Consider the following 18,034-nt stretch of genomic DNA (forward strand, 5'->3'; position numbering starts at 1 on the left):
TATGTCCGTTAAGTCTAAATTGCTGATTGTGTTGTTGAGATCTATAGTTTCTTTATTCAATTTTTGTTTGGACGATCTATCCAGTGGTGAGAGAGGTGTGTTAAAATCACCTAGTATTATTGTGTTGTGGTCTATTTGAATTCTGTAATTGAGAAGGATTTGTTTGACGTACGTGGATGAGCCAATGTTCGGGGCATAGATATTTATGATTGTTATGTCTTGCTGATTTATGCTTCCCTTAAGCAGCATGTAATGTCCTTCTTTATCCCTTCTGACTAGTTTTGGTTTGAAGTCCACATTATCTGAGATGAGGATGGATACTCCAGCTTTTTTGCTGTGTCCGTGTGCATGGTATGTTTTTCCCCATCCTTTCACCTTTAGTCTATGGGTGTCTCTTTCTATGAGGTGAGTCTCTTGCAGGCAGCATATTGTTGGATTTTTCTTTTTAATCCAATCTGCCAGTCTGTGTCTTTTGATTGATGAATTCAGTCCATTAACATTCAGGGTTATTATTGTGATATGATTTGTATTCCCAGTCAATTGACTCCTATTTGTTTTTGACATGATTTGGTTTCTCCTTTATTTGGCTATTCCTTTAGGCTAGCGCCTCCTGTTGCTGATTTGCATCGTTGTTTTTCATCTCTTCCTCATGGAATATTTTGCTGAGAATGTTCTGTAATGCTGGCTTTCTTTTTGTAAATTCCTTTAGCTTTTGTTTATCATGGAAGGATCTTATTTCATCGTCAAATTTGAAGGTAAGTTTTGCTGGGTATAAGATTCTTGGTTGGCATCCGTTTTCTTTCAGGGCTTGGTATATGTTGTTCCAGGCCCTTCTAGCTTTTAGGGTCTGGATTGAAAAATCTGCTGATATTCTTATTGGCTTCCCTCTGAATGTAATTTGATTCTTTTCTCTCGTGGCCTTTAAAATTCTGTCTTTATTTTGTATGTTAGGTATTTTCATAATAATGTGCCTTGGTGTGGGTCTGTTGTAATTTTGTATGTTTGGAGTTCTATAAGCCTCTTGTACTTGGTTTTCCATTTCATTCTTCAGATTTGGGAAATTTTCTGTTATTATTTCATTGAATAGATTGTTCATTCCTTTGGTTTGTTTCTCTAAGCCTTCCTCAATCCCAATAATTCTTAAATTTGGCCTTTTCATGATATCCCATAATTCTTGTAGATTCTGTTCATGATTTCTTACCATCTTTTCTGTTTGGCCAACTTTGCTTTCAAGATTAAATAATTTGTCTTCAATGTCTGAGGTTCTGTCTTCCAGGTGTTCTATCCTATTAGTTATGCTTTCTATGGAGTTTTTAACTTGGTTTATTGTTTCCTTCATTTCAAGTATTTCAGTTTGTTTTTTTTTCAGTATCTTTAACTCTTTATTGAAATGATCTCTTGCTTCCCGTATTTGGTCTTTTAACTGTTGATTGGTGCGATCATTTAATGCTTGCATTTGCTCTTTCATCTCCTCCTTCAATGCCTGCATTTGCTCTTTCATCTCCTCCTTAGCTTCCCTGATCGTTTTAATTACGTACATTCTGAACTCCCTTTCTGACATTTCTTCTGCTGTGCTGTCGTTGGGTTTTATTGATGTAGTATCTAGGTTTGTTTGGGACATTTTCTTCCCTTGTTTTCTCATATTGGTCAGTTGTCAGTGGGACCCTGAGATATTGCAGTTTTCTGCTACTGGCTTATAGTGTTCCGGTAGATTTCCAGTGTATCACCTCCCAGCCTTCAGTAGCCTGATGTCTTGGAGGAATCTGATAAAGCAGCTCATCCGAAGAAAACTGCCCCTAGCCCCCTACTGGTTCCACGGTTTGGAACTGGCTCTGTGCGGAAATGCTCTCACTGTGGGCCTGCACCGTGCAGCTGGCCGTGTGGGAGGAGCCCACCGCCGGAGTGCGCAGGGCTGCCTGTGGATGACTCTAGCTGCCCTGCCCGGCTCCGATAAGCCACCTCTATCTGGGCCTGCCACCCGGACCAAGCTTTACCCAGTGGGCAGACTCACCCGTGGCTCTATTTCAGTCCGAGTCTCTCAATGCCTCCCCTTCTTAACTCCTGGGTTCTGGAGCGACTGGGGGTGCAGTCTCCCTCTAGGCCGCCATCTTGGATCGCCCCGTGAAGAGAGCCTGCAGTCGGAGTGGGCCGAGCCGCCTGAAGAGGTCTCTGGCTGCCCTGCCCTAATCCCAGAGGCTGTTTGCGGATCGCGGCTCTCTGCTGGTTCGTTGCTGGAGTACGCTGTGCTGCAGGGGCTCCGGGACTCGGAGCTTGTTCTGGTTGGAAAGGCTCTCACTAGCGGGCCAGTTCCGTTCCGAGAACCTGGAGAAGCTGGCTGTGTGGGCGGGGCCCACCGCCGGAGTGCCTTCATGAATCATTTAGATGTTTATCACAAGACCAAAACAAAAGAGGCTTTGGCTCCACCGGTGCAGGACCTATGGTTTGCTGGGTTCAAGATTGTTCAAAGAGACCTATGTGTAAACTCAAAGTACAGGGAATTGAATTAGAAGGGTTACTTGATACAGGGGCTGATACTTCCATTGTTAATTCTCAACACTGGCCAAAACAGTGGTCTTTACAACGGGCATCGTGTACTTTAAAAAGTCTTGGATAGTCTAATAGCCCAGAACAGAGCGCAAAGATTTTAAAATGGGAAGATGACGAAGGACATCAGAGAACGTTTCAGCCTTATGTTTTGTCCTGTTTGCCAGTTCCTTATGGGGAAGGGATGTATTACAGCAATTGGGAGTACGTCTTACCACTGAGCCTATAGGCTCTAGGAACAAAGGTTGGATGTTAATGAAAAAACAAGGGTATGTTCCAGGCAAAGGATTAGGCAAAAATTTACAGGGAAATCTTGAACCCATTAAGGCTAGGGAAAATCAGGCTCGGGCAGGGTTGGGATATTTTCCTTAGGGGCCACTGAGATTAATATTTTTAAAATACCATGGCTTTCTAATAGACCAGTTTGGGTCCCTCAGTGGCCCCTATCTAAAGAAAAATTACAGGCTGTCCAACAATTAGTACAAGAACAATTGGAAGTGGGACATGTAGAGCTTTCCACTTCCCCCTGGAATTCACCGATATTTATCATTAAAAAGAAATCAGGGGAATGGAGACTTTTACATGACCTTAGAGAGATTAATAAAACTGTGCAAATTAGGGAACCTACTCAGCCAGGACTTTCTAACCCTATAGCCATTCCCAAGAGTTTTCTTCTTATAGCTATTGACATAAAGGATTGATTTTTCTCTATTCCTTTACACCCTGAAGATGCTCCCAGATTTGCTTTTACAGTTCCTTCTATTAATCATGAAGGACCAGATCAAAGATATCATTGGAAAGTTTTGCCTCAAGGCATGGCAAACAGTCTAACTATGTCAGACTTTTGTAGACCAAGTTTTACAACCCATAAGAAAAAAGTACCCAAAACTCATCTGTCTACATTATATGGATGACATTCTATTAGCTCATCCTGATCATCAGAACCTCCTTGAGATATTTGGGGAAATGGCTATCAGCCTAAAACAACATGGGTTGATCATAGCAGAAGAAAAGGTACACACTAGATCCCCTAGCTTGTATCTAGGATTTCAAATTATGGACACATTCATCAAACCTCAAAAAATCCAGCTCAGTAATGATCGGTTAACCACTTTAAATGATTTCCAAAAACTACTGGGGGATATTAATTGGCTTCAGCCAACTTTGGGCCTCTCCACAGGAGAATTAAAGCCTTTATTTGACATACTCCATGGGGATCCTGATCCATCTTCTTCAAGATCTTTAAATAATGAAGATAGAGAAGCTTTAAGTAGAGTAGAAAGGGTTTTTGAGTGTGCCCACTGTGATAGAATTAATTTCTTAAAACTACTTCTGTTTGTAGTAATTCCTTCTCAATATATGCCCACAGGTGTTTTCTGGCAAGAGGGACCTTTGATGTGGATACATTTGTCTGTATCTCCAAAAAATGTAATTGAACCCTATACTTCCATGGTAGCACAACTCGTTCTTCAAGGACTTAAATCTGCAATTAGAGTATTTGGAATTCATCCTACTACTATTATCACTCCTTACTCAGCCCAACAAGTTGACTATGCGCCAATGATAATGATTGGGCTCTAGCTAAATGCTCTACTTCTGCAAATTTTGATAATCATACTCCTAAATCTCCCTTATTATCCTTTTGTTTAAACCATCCTGTTATATTTCCTCAGGTAGTTAAAAAACAACCTATTCCTAGAGCATTAAATGTTTTTACTGATGGATGCTCTAATGGTACTGCTGCAGTGGTCACTTGCCGAAATACTATCACTCATATTACTTCTCAATTGGTAGAAATGGAAACTGTGGTCATAGCCCTTATAGAATTCAAGGAACAACCCATAAATCTTTTTATCTTACAACTCAAACTATTTTCATATTTTCTTCAATAGAACAGGTCGCTCAATTTCATGCTCAATTTCATGTTAACAGTACGACATTACAACGTAGATTTAAAATAACTAAAGAACAAGCTAGAACTATTGTTAAGGGATGCCAATCTTGTGTTATTCATTCTCCAGTTCCACATGTAGGCATCAATCCCAGAGGGCTTTTACCCAATCATTTGTGGCAAATGGAAGTTACTCATGATCCCAGCTTTGGTAAACTAAAATTTATTCATGTGTCTATTGACACGTGTTCAGGATTGATTTTTGCTTCTCTCCATTCTGGGGAAAAGGTTAAAGATGTTATCTCTCATTGCTTACAAGCTTTTGCAGCTATGGGCATTCCTAAAATGCTTAAGGCAGATAATGGCCCTGCTTATACTTCATCATCTTTTACTCAGTTTTGTCTTAAGTTTCAATTTACTCATAAAATCGGAATTCCTTATAATCCTCAAGGCCAAGGCATAGTGGAGCATGCTAATCAAACGCTCAAACTCATGCTTTTAAAACAAAAAGGGGGAGATTGGGTTACCCCCAGAGATAGATTGGCTATAGCTCTTTTTACTTTAAACTTTTTAACTATGGATTCAGAGGATTATTCTGCTGGAGACAGATGCTGGAATCCTACACAACAGCGCAAACCACTGGCTTGTTGGAAAGATGTCCTTACAGGGACGTGGAAGGGTCTGGACCCGGTGTTAATATGGGGGCGAGGATCTGTTTGTATCTTTCCACAGGATGCAACCTCTCCGGTGTGGGTGCCAACAAGACTCGTCAGACAAGTCAATGATCACTCAGCCATTGATAAACACCAAGATGATGCACGCTTGCTGCATTAGAAAGTGGAACTTCTCCTCAGGCTTGGCTGTGTCAAATGGATGGCTGGTAGTCAAAGACGGGAAAGTCTCATGTGACTGACATATCAACCTAAGACAGGAGCCAAGACGATAATATCAAGCTTCTTGGTAATCCGATGACGGGTAAGAATGTCAGTAAGACATGTGGATGCCTAAGACAGGCACAGTCGATCCAGATGTAGTGATAGCTATCATGCATGCATTAAAGTTTTCTTCACCTTTTAAAACAAAAAGGTGGAGATGTAGAGACATGCTTGCAGGTTTGGGGAGGAGGCGCGCCCACCTGCTGGTGCGCAACGCCTCCTCCCCCGTCCTTACTTGTGCGCAAGCGCCCTGGCTGCACTGGCAGTACAGCCCCAGCAACCTCGTGCGTGAGGCACTGACGAGGGAGCACGCGGGAATGTCAGGCTCCTTGGGGTGCTGCTCTATGTGAGACTGGTACTTTAGCCCGCACTTCAGCCCGCAGGACCTGCACTTGGACTGGGAAGACGCCACCAGTATCTTGTCCTGCAAGGCAAAGAGAAGCAAGCAAGGAAGCACCCCTAAAGAAAAATAAAGAAGTCGGTCATTCCCAGTCTGCCTCCGATTCTTTCCCGCGGTCTCGTTGCTGCAGGCGGCAACAGAGTGAGATAAAATCTCAGTGTAGTTTCGATTTGCATTTCCCTGATTGCTAAAGATGCTGGACACTTTTTCATGTATTTGTTGACCATTTGTATTTCTTCTAAGGAGAAGTATCTGTTTAGTTCATTTGCCCATTTATTGCTTGTTTTTGTGTGTGTGTGTGTTAAGTTTTTTTAATTCCTTATTTACTCTGAATATTAACTGTCAGAAGATTACTGTTTTAGTCAGTTTTTTTCACTGCTGTGACTAAAAGCCCCAATCAGAACAACTGTAGAGGAGGAAGAGTTTAGTTAGGGGCTCACGGTTTTAGAGGTCTTAGTCCACAGAAGGCCGGCTCCATTCCTAGGGGCTCAAGTGAGGCAGGACATCATGGCAGAAGAGTGTGGCAGAGAGAAGCAGCTCACATGATGATCAGAAAGCAGAGAGAGAGTGCTCCACTTGCCAGATACCAATGTAAACCCCATAGCCACATCCCCAGTGAACCATTTCCTCCAAACACACCTCACCTGCCTCCAGTTAATCCCATCAGTGATACCTAACTGATTAAGTTAAGGCTATAACCCAATAATTTATCCTCCAAACCTTCTTGTATTGTCTCAAAAGTGAGCTTTTGGGGGTCACTTCATATCCAAACCATACCAATTACCTAGTAAAGATTTTCTCCTGTTGTGTAGGTTCTCTCTTCATCCTCTTATTTTATTTGCTGTGCAGAAGCTTTTTAATTTGATGCCATCCCGTTTACAAATTCTTGATATTATTTCCTGAGCTTTAGGAGTCCTACTGAGAAAGTTGTTGCCTACATCTATATGCTGGAGTGTTGACCCTTTGTTTTCTGGCCTACTTCCTAGGCCTTTAATGTTTTTCAAGTTGACTTTTGTGCAGGATGAGAGATAGGAATCTAGCCTCATTCTACTACATATGGATAATCAGTTTTCCTAGCACCATTTGTTCAAAAGGCTGCCTTTTCTCCACTGTATGTTTTTTGGCACCTTTGTCAAGGATCAGATGACTATCTATCTGAGTTTGTCTGTGTGTTTTGTATTCTGCTCCACTGGTCTGTTGGTCTGTTTTTAATGCCAGCACCATGTGGTTTTTGTTACTATAGCGCTGTGGTATAATTTAAAGTTGGATTTGTTAGTCGACTTCTTGTTGCTGTAACCAAAATATCTAACAAGAACAATTTAGAGGAGAAAAACATTTATATTAGCTCAACGTTTCAAAGGTTTAGGCCATGGTCAGCAAAGTTCATTGATCTGGGCTCAAGGTGAGGCAGAATATCATGGCAGAGGAGTGCTCCTTAACTCATGGTGGCCAGGAAGCAGAAAGAGGGAGGGATAGGAGCTTCAGGAAGATGAACCCTTCCTGGGTACATCCCCAGTAACCCACTTCCAGCCACACTTGATCTGTCTACAGTTAATACCCAGTCAGTTTAGACAAACCAGAATGAACTAATTAGGTAACACTCATCATAATACAATCATTTCACCTGACTATTCCTCATTTACATAGGAGTCTTTGGGTTACACCTTATATCCAAACCATAACATTATAACACAGGGTATTGTGATGCCTCCAACTTTATTCTTTTAAACTTAGAATTGCTTTGGCTCTTTTGGGTCTTTTAGTCTTTCAAATGAATTTTAGGACTGTTTTTTCTTGTTCTATGAAGAATGTCATTTGTACTTTGATGGGGATTGCACTGAACCTAAAGATCACTTTTGGTAAAATGGCCATTTAATAATACTAATTCTGCCTATCCATGAACATGGGAGATCTTATCATCTTCTTGTGTCTTTTTCAATTGCTTCAGAGTTCTGTAATTTTGATTGTAGAGGTCTTTCACCTCCTTGGTTAGATTTATTTCTAGGCGTTTTAAAAAGACTTTCGTAAATGAGATTATTTTCCTGATTTCTTTCTCAGCAAATTCATTCTTGGTGCATAGGAAAGTTATTGACTTCTGTATTTTTATGTATCCTGTTAGTCTGCTGAATTTGTTTATTAGCTCTAGCAGTCTTCTGGTGAAGTCTTTTGGATCTTCTAAATATTGGTTCATATCATCTATAAACAGTGATAATTTGACTTCTACCTTTCCTTTTTATACCCCTTTATTTTCCTTCTTATGCCTAATCATTCTGGTTGAAATTTCAAGTACTGTGTTGAATAGAAGTGGTGACAATGGATATTGTCTTGTTCTATATTTTAGATGAAATTTTGCAGTTTTGCCCCATTCACTATGATGTCGGTTTTGAGTTTATCATATGTAACCTTTATGACATTCAGGTAGATTCCTTCTATCCCTAGTTTTTTCCATGTTTCTATAATGCCTGGGTGCTGAATTTTGTCAAAGTCTTTCTCTGATGATCCAGGCATGGTGGCACATGCCTGTAATCCCAGTGACTCTGGAGGTTCAAGCAGGATAATCACAAGTTCGGAGCCAGCCTCAGCAACTAAGTGAGGCCCTACACAACTTAGCAAAACCCTGTCTCAAAATACAAAATAAAAAGAGTTGAAGATGTGGCATGGTGGTTAATTGCACCTGGGTTTAATCCCCAGTACCAAAAAAAAAAAAAAAGAAAAAAAGAAAAGAAAAGCTTTATCTGAATCTATTGAGATGACTAATGACTATGTGTTTTTTGTCCTTAATTCTTTTTATGAGGTGAATTACAATTATTAATTTGTATATACTGAACCATCCTTGCATCCCTGGAATGAAATCAACTTTGTCATGATGTACAATCTTCTTAATGTATTCAAAAATGCAACTTGCTAGTATTTGTTAAGGATTTTTGAAACTGTGTTCATCAGGAATATTGATCTGTGTTTTTCTTTCCTTGATGTGTCTTTATCTGGTTTTGATTTTAGGATGATACTAGATTCACAGAATGAATTTTTGAGTGTTCCAGCCCTTTCTTTCATGGAATAATTTGAGGAGCATTGGTATTATTCTTTAAACATCTGATAGAATTCATCTGAAAATCCATCTTGTCCTGGGTTTTTTCTCATTAGAAGACTTTTTTGTTTTTGTACTGGGGATTGATCCCAGGTTTCCTTTACCACTGAACTAAATCCCCAGTCCTTTTTGTTATTTATTTTGAGACAGGGTCTTGATGGTTGCTTAGGCTCTTGCTAAATTGCTGAGACTGGCCTTGAACTTGTGATCTTCCTGCCTCAGCCTCTCAAGTGTCTGGAATTACAGGTGTGTGCCACTATGCCTGGCTTGGAAGACTTTTTATTCTGCTTTATCTTGTTATTTTTCTTCAGTCTGTCTTGGTGCTTGATATTGGTCCATTTAGGCTTTTGTAAATCCTCTTGGTTCAATTTCAGCAGATAATATATGTCTAGAAATCTATCCATTTCTTCTAGATTTTCCAGTTTATCAGAGTATAAGTTTTCAAAATAGTTCCTAATGATCCTCTGGATTTCTGTGATGTTTGTGGCAATATCATCTTTTTATCTCTAATTTTAGTAGTTTGAGTCTTCTTTTTCTTTTGATTAAGGGTTCCTTCCTTCCTTTGTTCTTTTCTTTTATTGTGTTACTGGGGATTGAACACAATAACTTTATCACTGAGCTACATTCCTAGCCTTTTTATTTTTTATTTTAAGATTGAGTCTTGGCCTTGAACTTATGATCCCCCTGACTAAGCCTCCCAAATCACTGGGATTCAGGAGACATCCACCACCACATCTAATATTCCTGAATTTTTATTAGATTTAAATAAAAATATCTATTCCTACAGCAAGATGTGACCTCTATGACAATTAAATAATTGAAAAGAAACCAGCATGTGTATTTGGCAGTGGGGGATGTCAAACTAACACTTATGGGGCACTTTCTGTATTCTGGGCTCTGAGTTAAATGAGAAAGATGAATTTCAGAAAAGGTCATACAGCCATGTGGAAAAGTTAGTGTACAAATGCAAATTTCTCTGGTTCTAAAGTGAAGATTCTAGATAAGAGTCCAGAGGCTATATTTGATTCTGCTCTTAACTTGCTCAAACACATTTGTTATGATTTGTACAGTGGTTTTCAAATAATTTGAATTGTCAATATTTAAAAGCTAACTGGTTGAACATAGAGATCCAGATTTCTGACTTCTCTAAAACAAGTCAAGAGCAGTGACCCAGCCTGGCAACTGTAACTCAAGTTAAATAACAGAGAGTCCCTTAAGTGTATGTGTGTGTGTGTGTGTGTGTGTGTGTGTGTGTGTTGTGTTTGCAGTGCTGAAGGTTTGTAATTGAAGGTTTTCTTATATTTGGCCTGTATTCCCCAATAGTGCCTATAGGCAGGGTGGCTTCATGGGTGTATGACCTGTGCTTTGCTACTGGTCCCCATGCTTAGAAGAGCTTTGTGCTTCACCGTCATCATCTTGAAATGCATCATAATCTTCAATCAAGGATTCCATATTTTAATTTTGTGCTAGGTTCCACAAATTATGTAGCTGGTCCTATCAATAGGTATTTACATTTGCAAGTTTTTGCCTTAAAATTCCTGAATGTATGTATGTATATTTATATATACATATTCTGATGCTGGTTTTACCTTTGCCAAAAGTTTTCTTGTCAATATAGTAATGAATTAATGGTAGTTTATTCTTCTCTATTTTTCAAGTGTGATCCAGATTTTATACAGCCTGGAGCTTATATGATTTGCAAGATAGATAGGCGGATAGATAGATAGATAGATAGATATGGATCTACACACAAACACACATATACATACATATATGTATATACACTTTAGGTACAAAAATAAGAAAAAAAAATAACTTTCACAAGCTTTATAAAATTGTATGACCCTGGGCTGGGGAGAGAGCTCAGTTGGTAGAGTGCTTGCCTTGCAAGCACAAGGCCCTGGGTTCAATCCCCAGCACCGCAAAAAAAAAAAAAAAAAAAAAAAAAATTTGTATGACCCTGTGGACTCATTGCTGGGGCCTCTCTCAGGATCCTGAAGCTGAAGCTTCATTAGTTCTGTGGGCAAATATGCCCCTAGGAGGAAGATTAATAATTCTATCTTCATATTGCAGCTAGATTTACAAGTTAAGGTTTAGGACTTTTGTCACAAAGAAAGTGAAAAGTCTAGGAGAGAGACTGTTGGGTGTGCTTGATTCTGAAAACCATTCTAAGAAAACTGTAAATCAGGAAATATGACACGAGATCTTTAAGATGCTTAGAGATTTAATTAGTGTCGTTCCTTTCTTCCTATAACAATTTATGGCCAAATATTTTCAACCTCAGAAGAACATCAACACCAGCTATACTTGTCCTTCTAACTCAACTTACCTATGTCTTTGTTAGGGTCGATTTTTTGTCTTTGAGGATATTCTCCCAAATTTATCTACAAAATTTATTCTCCACCAAATTTATCTCCTCAAAATATTTGAGTTCTTTCCCTGTTTTCCCGAAGTTCTGCAAGACAAGATTTTAAGTCTCCACATATAACAAGAGATCTCCCTTAAGAAATGCCAGCCATTTGCTTATTATTTTATCATTTACAAAGTCATTTTTTTAAATATTCAACTCACAATTATAGCACTTTGTTTGTCCAGCTTCTTAAAGTTTGAGGAGTGGTACTTCAACCTACCTTGTTCATTTAATCTTTACAACATTCTTGTGAGTTATAATTACCCTTATTTAGTACATGACTAAACTAAGACACAGAGTGATTCATTACATCACCTTATACTAATCCCTAGAAGTGCTTAAAGCTGCTATTTGTACAATATAATTATGCATATGTTGCAAATACTAGACTTTTATATTTAATTCATATATTTCTTTTCCCTATATTTTTCTCAATAAAAGAGATATTATCTCTAGTTTTCTCTCTTAAATCCTCATTAATATGTAGAGAATATGTCTGAGAAATAGTAGACACCTAATTATTTATATTGGTTGACAGTTTAAAGAAGTAAAGACTAAAAATTGTGATTATAAGTTATAATATTATTTTTTCTATAAATATGAGTTTACAGTGTATGGTTTACTGATAAGCTTATACATTTTAAAAATTTCAGTGCATTCTGATGCATAATAAAGCAGCAGCTAATCAAAGACAAGCTAGTTTCTTGCTCCAGCATTAAAAGAAAAATATTTATTGCTAAATAGACTGAAGATCAAATTGTATGAGGAAAATGTTTTCATTAAAACCCACTATCATAAAATCTTTAACATTGCTATGTTTTACATGATTCTGCTTATTCAAATTCCTTTTCGTTTTTCTTTTTGCAGTGCCGGGGATAGAATCCACTTTCTCATGCCCATGTATGCTAGGTAAGCACTCTACCACTGAGCCACAGCCAAAACCCCAAATTCCCAAAGTTTTAAACCCAAGGACTGCCTTAGTTCAATCCAGAATCCCTTATCATGTCAAACTACACAAGGACTCTTATTACATCTTGCTACCAGGAATTGACTATTCTGAAAAAAACAGTTCATATCAGAATTTAAAAACATTTACATTAGAAATCCTTGAAATAAGACTTGGTGTCACAATAACTCAAAGACTAGTTTGTTTTCTGGGCATTTTTAATTTTCAGAATTAGTTTAGTAATCAATCCTTATGGGAAAATATTCTATAGAAGACAGATTGGTGTGGTACATCAAAATATTTTATTTGCAAACTACACTTAGAAGTTATATGAAGACCGGGCATGGTGGCGTGCACCTGTAATTCCAATGGCTTGGGAGGCTGAGGCAGGAGGATCATGAGTTCAAAACCGGCCTCATCAACTTAGTCAGACCCTGAGCAACTCAGCAAGACCTGTCTCTAAATAAACTGTAAAAAGACCCTGACTCTAAACTATAAAAAAGGGCTGGGTATGTGGCTCAGTAGTTAAGTGCCCCTGGGTTCAATCCTTGGTACCAAAAAAAAAAAAAAAAATTATATGAAGTGTTTTTTGGTCAACATTCTAAAACTCTGGACATTATATGATTTAGAAAAAATAGTAAAACTCTACTTAATAATTTAAATATTAAATAAAGGAAACCTTAGCTAAGAAGGTTGGCTAAGAAAAACAGAGTCTTTAAGTATGCTCCTTTAGGAAATGATAATTGTTGAGTATAATTGGTTGGCACTTGATATGCATTTCTTTAATTTCCCTTTCCTTTTTCATGGTGTTCTAACTTGCTATGTAAAATTTTGGAATAATAGTTTTGTTTTGTTTTTTTTTTAACTTCAACCTTAAAAACTATGGTAAGGATAACTTTGCCAGGAGTTTCTTAGCAGAAGTACATAAGGAGTATATTACTTTATAGTTTTTTTTTTTCTTGTCAAAGTGATTAACATTATGGAGCCTACAAGTACATAAGGAGTACATTACTTTACAGTTTTTTTTTTCTTGTCAAAGTGATTAACATTATGGAGCCTAGAACTTTTGCAGAAAACTGGTAATCAGACACTCATGATTCATCTTCATGGCTTTGATTCCACATACTAGGTTACACAATTTTAATTCTGTGCCAGATTTATAGAAAATGAGCTAAAAGTCTTTTGATATATTATGGGAATATGGCTATAAAAATAGCGTAATAATAACATTAATTATATATTGTTAGCAGTTGTACTAGAAGTTACTTAGATGAGATTACATTTGGATATTACAGTAATCTTTGTAACTCATGCATTTTGTAGTGTGCTAGACAGATATTTAGTTAAAAACTGAAAGTTTATCAAATGAAATGGTACATAAAAATTCTCCATTGATTTATGGAAAATAGGCTCAATTAGCAAAAATATAAAAATGTACTATAAATCTTGATTAATTTCAGCAGCATGGCAAATCAAAGGATTAAAATAGATATCCTACAAACATAGACTAAAATATAAAATGAATGTGTGTGCATCATCACAATCAATGGTAAAAGGAAGGATCACGTAGGGCAACTGATCAACTCTCTGGGAAATACAATTTAGATGTCTATATTACACCCTTGTCAAGTTTCATGCAGAAGAGTAAGATGATCCCATGCTGTTTCTAAATAATTACTCTGGCTTCTGTGTGGAGAATAGGTTTGAGAGAAGCAAGAACAGGAGCTGGGAGCTCAGTTGAGAGGCTATGGCAGGAGGATGGAAAGATGGCCAGGAATTGGGAACAGCAGTAGAGAGGGAAAGGAGTGGAATGGACTTAGCAATGGATTGGATGTGAGAGCAAGGCAAGGAGAGTAAGCAATGGGGATTTCCAAGCATCTGAATGTGAAAAGACCTGAAGGAGTCGAACAACTTAAGAAATCAAGAATTTAGTCCTATGTATGTTCTAGAACACGCAAGTGAACTATCAATGCCATGATAGGTCTAGTCCTGAATTTTTCTTTTTCTTTTTGAGTTGGGGAAAGAACTCAGTGGTGTACTACCACTGAGCTAATAAATAAATAAAATTTTAAAATTTTGAGACAGGGTCTCACTAAGTTGTCCAGGTTGATCTCAAACTTGTGATCCTCCTGATACAGCCCCCAGGTAGCTGGGATTTACAGGCATGTACCACTGCTCCCAGCCTGAATTTTAACTTTCACTCATAGAACTTCAGGTATATAAAAGTATGATTTTTGAATACTATGTATCACTATGGGTCACTGCAGCTTCTTAGCAAAGGACTCCTTTAGTCTACTCAAGAGACTCCTTCTCCTCCTATTCCTCTTCCTCTTCTTCTCCTCCTCCTCCTCCTTTTTCTTCTCCTCTTCCTTCTCCTCCTCCTCCTCCTCCTCCTCCTCCTTCTTCAGTACAAGAGATTGGATTCAAGGACTCTTAACCACTGAGCCACATCCCCAATTTTTAAATATTTTTTTGAGACAGGGCCTTGCTAAATTGCTGAGGCTGGCTTTGAACTTGGTCTTCCTGCCTTAACCTTTCAAATCACTGGAATTACAAGTATGCACCACCATGCCCAGCTCAACTTTACATTCTTAAAAGAAGATTCAAAAGTTTATTTCTTGGTTTACAAGTAGGAAGAGAGATCACTTATTGGATTCCAGTGACCTACTCAGTAAGAATAACATCAACTTCTAATATTTATTGTGTGCCTACTCTGTGTTAAGTGTTATTCTTATGTGACTTACACATAAGAACAATATGTAGGAATAGATCAGAACTAAGGCTCTGGGAAATTAAGTGTGACAGTCATGTGTCATAGCTAGGATCAAAACACCTCTGTCTGACTCCAAAATGTACGTTTTCACCACTTACATTTTTCTTCTCTAGCTTGGACTTTATTAGTGTTAGTTTCAAATTTAGATATGGTTATCAGAGAAACTAAACTTCCTGATTTGATATTTGTACTTCATTTTCTTATTATGTCAGATATTCTGTTTAGGGGAATACCTACTTTGTTAAATGTTTAATTGAGGTTTATTAAGACACTTGACTCAGCTAAACATTTCCATCGACATGGCAATTCAGCAAACTGCAGATGCCTTTTGCTAGTTTCTTGCAACCTGGTTTCACTTCCTTTCTTCTTCCACTAAAATCTCTCCTTTGGAGGCCATCATAACCCTCTTCTTGACAAACCATCTGACTATCTCTTAGACCTTCCCTGGTTCCAGATGGTCACTTCCTTTCTCCCAAAGCCCTTTCCACCTTTCCTTTTTTTAAAAAAATTTTTAATTTTTTAATTTACTCTAATTGATCATACTTGACAGTAGAATGCATTTATACACATTGTACACAAATGGAGCATAACTTCTCATTCCTCTGGCTGTACATGGTGCAGAGTCACACCAGTCGTGTAATCATACACATATATAGGGTAATAATGTCTCATTCCACCATCCTTCCCCCCTCCACACCTTCTCCCCTCCCCTCACTCCCCTCTACCCAATCCAAAGTTCCTCCATTCTTCCCTCCCCGTCCCCGTTATGGATCAATTCCGGAGTCTGGGAAGCCCATGATCAAGGTGTCAGCAGCTTTAGTGACCGGTGAGGGTTCATCCTTTGCTTCCAGAATGGTGCCTTCACTATGAACTCTAGAGAGGAGGAATGTTGTGTCCTCACGTGGTGAAAGGAATGGAAGGGTGTTTTAGTCAGCTTTTTCACTGCTGTGACTAAAGGATCTGATAAGAACAATTATAGAAGAGCAAAAATTTACTTGCGGGCTCATGGTTTCAGAGGTCTCAGTCCATAGATAGCCAACTTCATTTCTTTGGGCTTGAGGTAAGGCAGAAATCATGGCGGAAGAATGTGGCAAAGGAAAGCAGAGAGAGAGGCTCCACTCACCAGATACAAAATATATACCACAAAGGCACACCCCCAATGATCCACCTCTTCTAGCCATATCCTACCTTCCTTCAGTTACCACTCGGTTAACTCCTATCTGGGGCTTAATTTATTGATTGGGTAAAGGCTCTCATAACCCAATCATTTCACCTCCGAAAATTCTTTTTTTTTAAAGGTGTGTATTTGGTTTTTAATATAAAATTACTCAGAAACATAGAAAGAAAATATCATACAAGCCAGTTACCGAATTAAAAATAAAACAACCAAGCCCATACAACAAATTTCAGCTGATAGTCCCTGCCTTCTGCCCAGATTAGAAAACAGGGAACTGCAAACCAATGAATGTTCCTTTGAAGGAAGCTTATTTAAAAAAAAAAAAAAAAAAAAGGGGTAGGGGTGGAGAAACCAGTTCCTGAAATCTACCAGGTGGCATTAGAGGCTAGTGGGGGCTTGCCTCAATCATCCTAGCGCATGGAGTATAAGTGATGTTTGGAATATGCACACCACGTCCTTGGTGATTTGCTAAAAATGGTCATCTGAAGGGAGGAGGTCAGCCTGGGCATGACATCAATTATGCAGTCTGAGGTCTCAAGGTCAAGCAGCCCTGGATCTGCCATTCCATAGCTTCACTGAATCTCTCCTATATCCAGTCTCTAGTCACTGGATACTGAAAGAATGATGGGCTCTTTGGAATGGAAAGCCACTTCATTGATGCAGCCAGCATGGCCAGGCAGCTTATACAGAATTCTCTTGCTTGTGGTATCACACACACACAAACCTGTCGGCTGAGCCAACTGCTATTTTGCTTCCATTGGGTGACCAAGAACGTCTCAGGAGGTTCTTCTCAAAGTTGTGCACATTTCCTTGAAATATCTTCACATACCTCTCTTTGGGAGCAAATGGCCAGACATCCCCTGATTGCATTGGACAAGAGATAAGAGCCTTCAGAACTTAAACTCAGGCCAGTCACAGAATCTGCATGGCCTCTCATGGTGTAGGTTGGCTTGTTTTGGCGCAGATCCCAGATCTTGATATCATTGTCTATTCTATCGGAGATAATCTGATCACTGGTGTCATTGAAGGTCACAGCTAACACCTGGTAAGTGTTCTGAAATGTCTGGATGGCTGCTTTCTTCTGGCTGTCCCAAAGCTTTACTGTACCATCATCACTGCCAGTGCAGACAAGCTGGGGGTCCCTCCTAGCTGGATAACAGGGACTCACAAAGGAAGTATGTCCCTTCAGCCTTTTAACCCTCTCTCCTGTTTCACGGTCCCGTACAGCCACAGTTTTATCTGTGGGTGCTGAGAAGGGCGTACTGCCATCTGTGTTATAATGCAGTTCCATCACTGCTCCCCTGTGCCCTTTCAATGTAGCATAGTTATCACAGTCACCGTAGACATTCCACAACAATGTCAGTCAGTCAAATCCTGCAGACGCTAAGGTGGATCCATTTGGGTGAAACTTGCAGCAGTACACTTCTCCTTCATGTCCTGAGAGCAGCATGATTGGGGTTTGAGGGGAGGAACAACTTGGAGGTCCTGCTTGCAGCAAAACTCCTGGCATCCACTGCTGCTGTTCGGCTCCGCCCTGACCCCGGGGCTCCCAACAGTAACTCATGCGGCTGCCACTTGGCAGGGACCAGCGGCAATTCCGGGCTCTTAGCTTCTGCTGCTCTATCATGGCAGTACCCACTATCCTCCTGAAAATTCTTACATTGTCTTACACATGAGCTTTTGGGGGACATCTCACATCCAAACCATAACAATGGGCAAAAAAGGAATGAACTCAATCCTCATGCTCTTTTGTAAGGGTGCTAATCCCATCCACAAGAGCAGAGTCTTCATGACCTACATGCCTCCTGAAAACCATACCACCTAAAACAAACACATTGGGGATTAGGTTCTAAAATAGATTTTGGAGGTT

General features: G+C 39.1%; 1 pseudogene; it reads right to left on the minus strand.

The window, feature by feature from the left end:
* Window positions 1-16,736: 16,736 nt before the first annotated feature.
* On the minus strand, window positions 16,737-17,791 carry LOC124986264 (U5 small nuclear ribonucleoprotein 40 kDa protein-like; annotated as a pseudogene).
* Window positions 17,792-18,034: the final 243 nt, after the last annotated feature.

The sequence above is a fragment of the Sciurus carolinensis genome, chromosome 6 (genome assembly GCF_902686445.1).
Source record: "Sciurus carolinensis chromosome 6, mSciCar1.2, whole genome shotgun sequence".
NCBI classification, from domain to species: domain Eukaryota; kingdom Metazoa; phylum Chordata; class Mammalia; order Rodentia; family Sciuridae; genus Sciurus; species Sciurus carolinensis.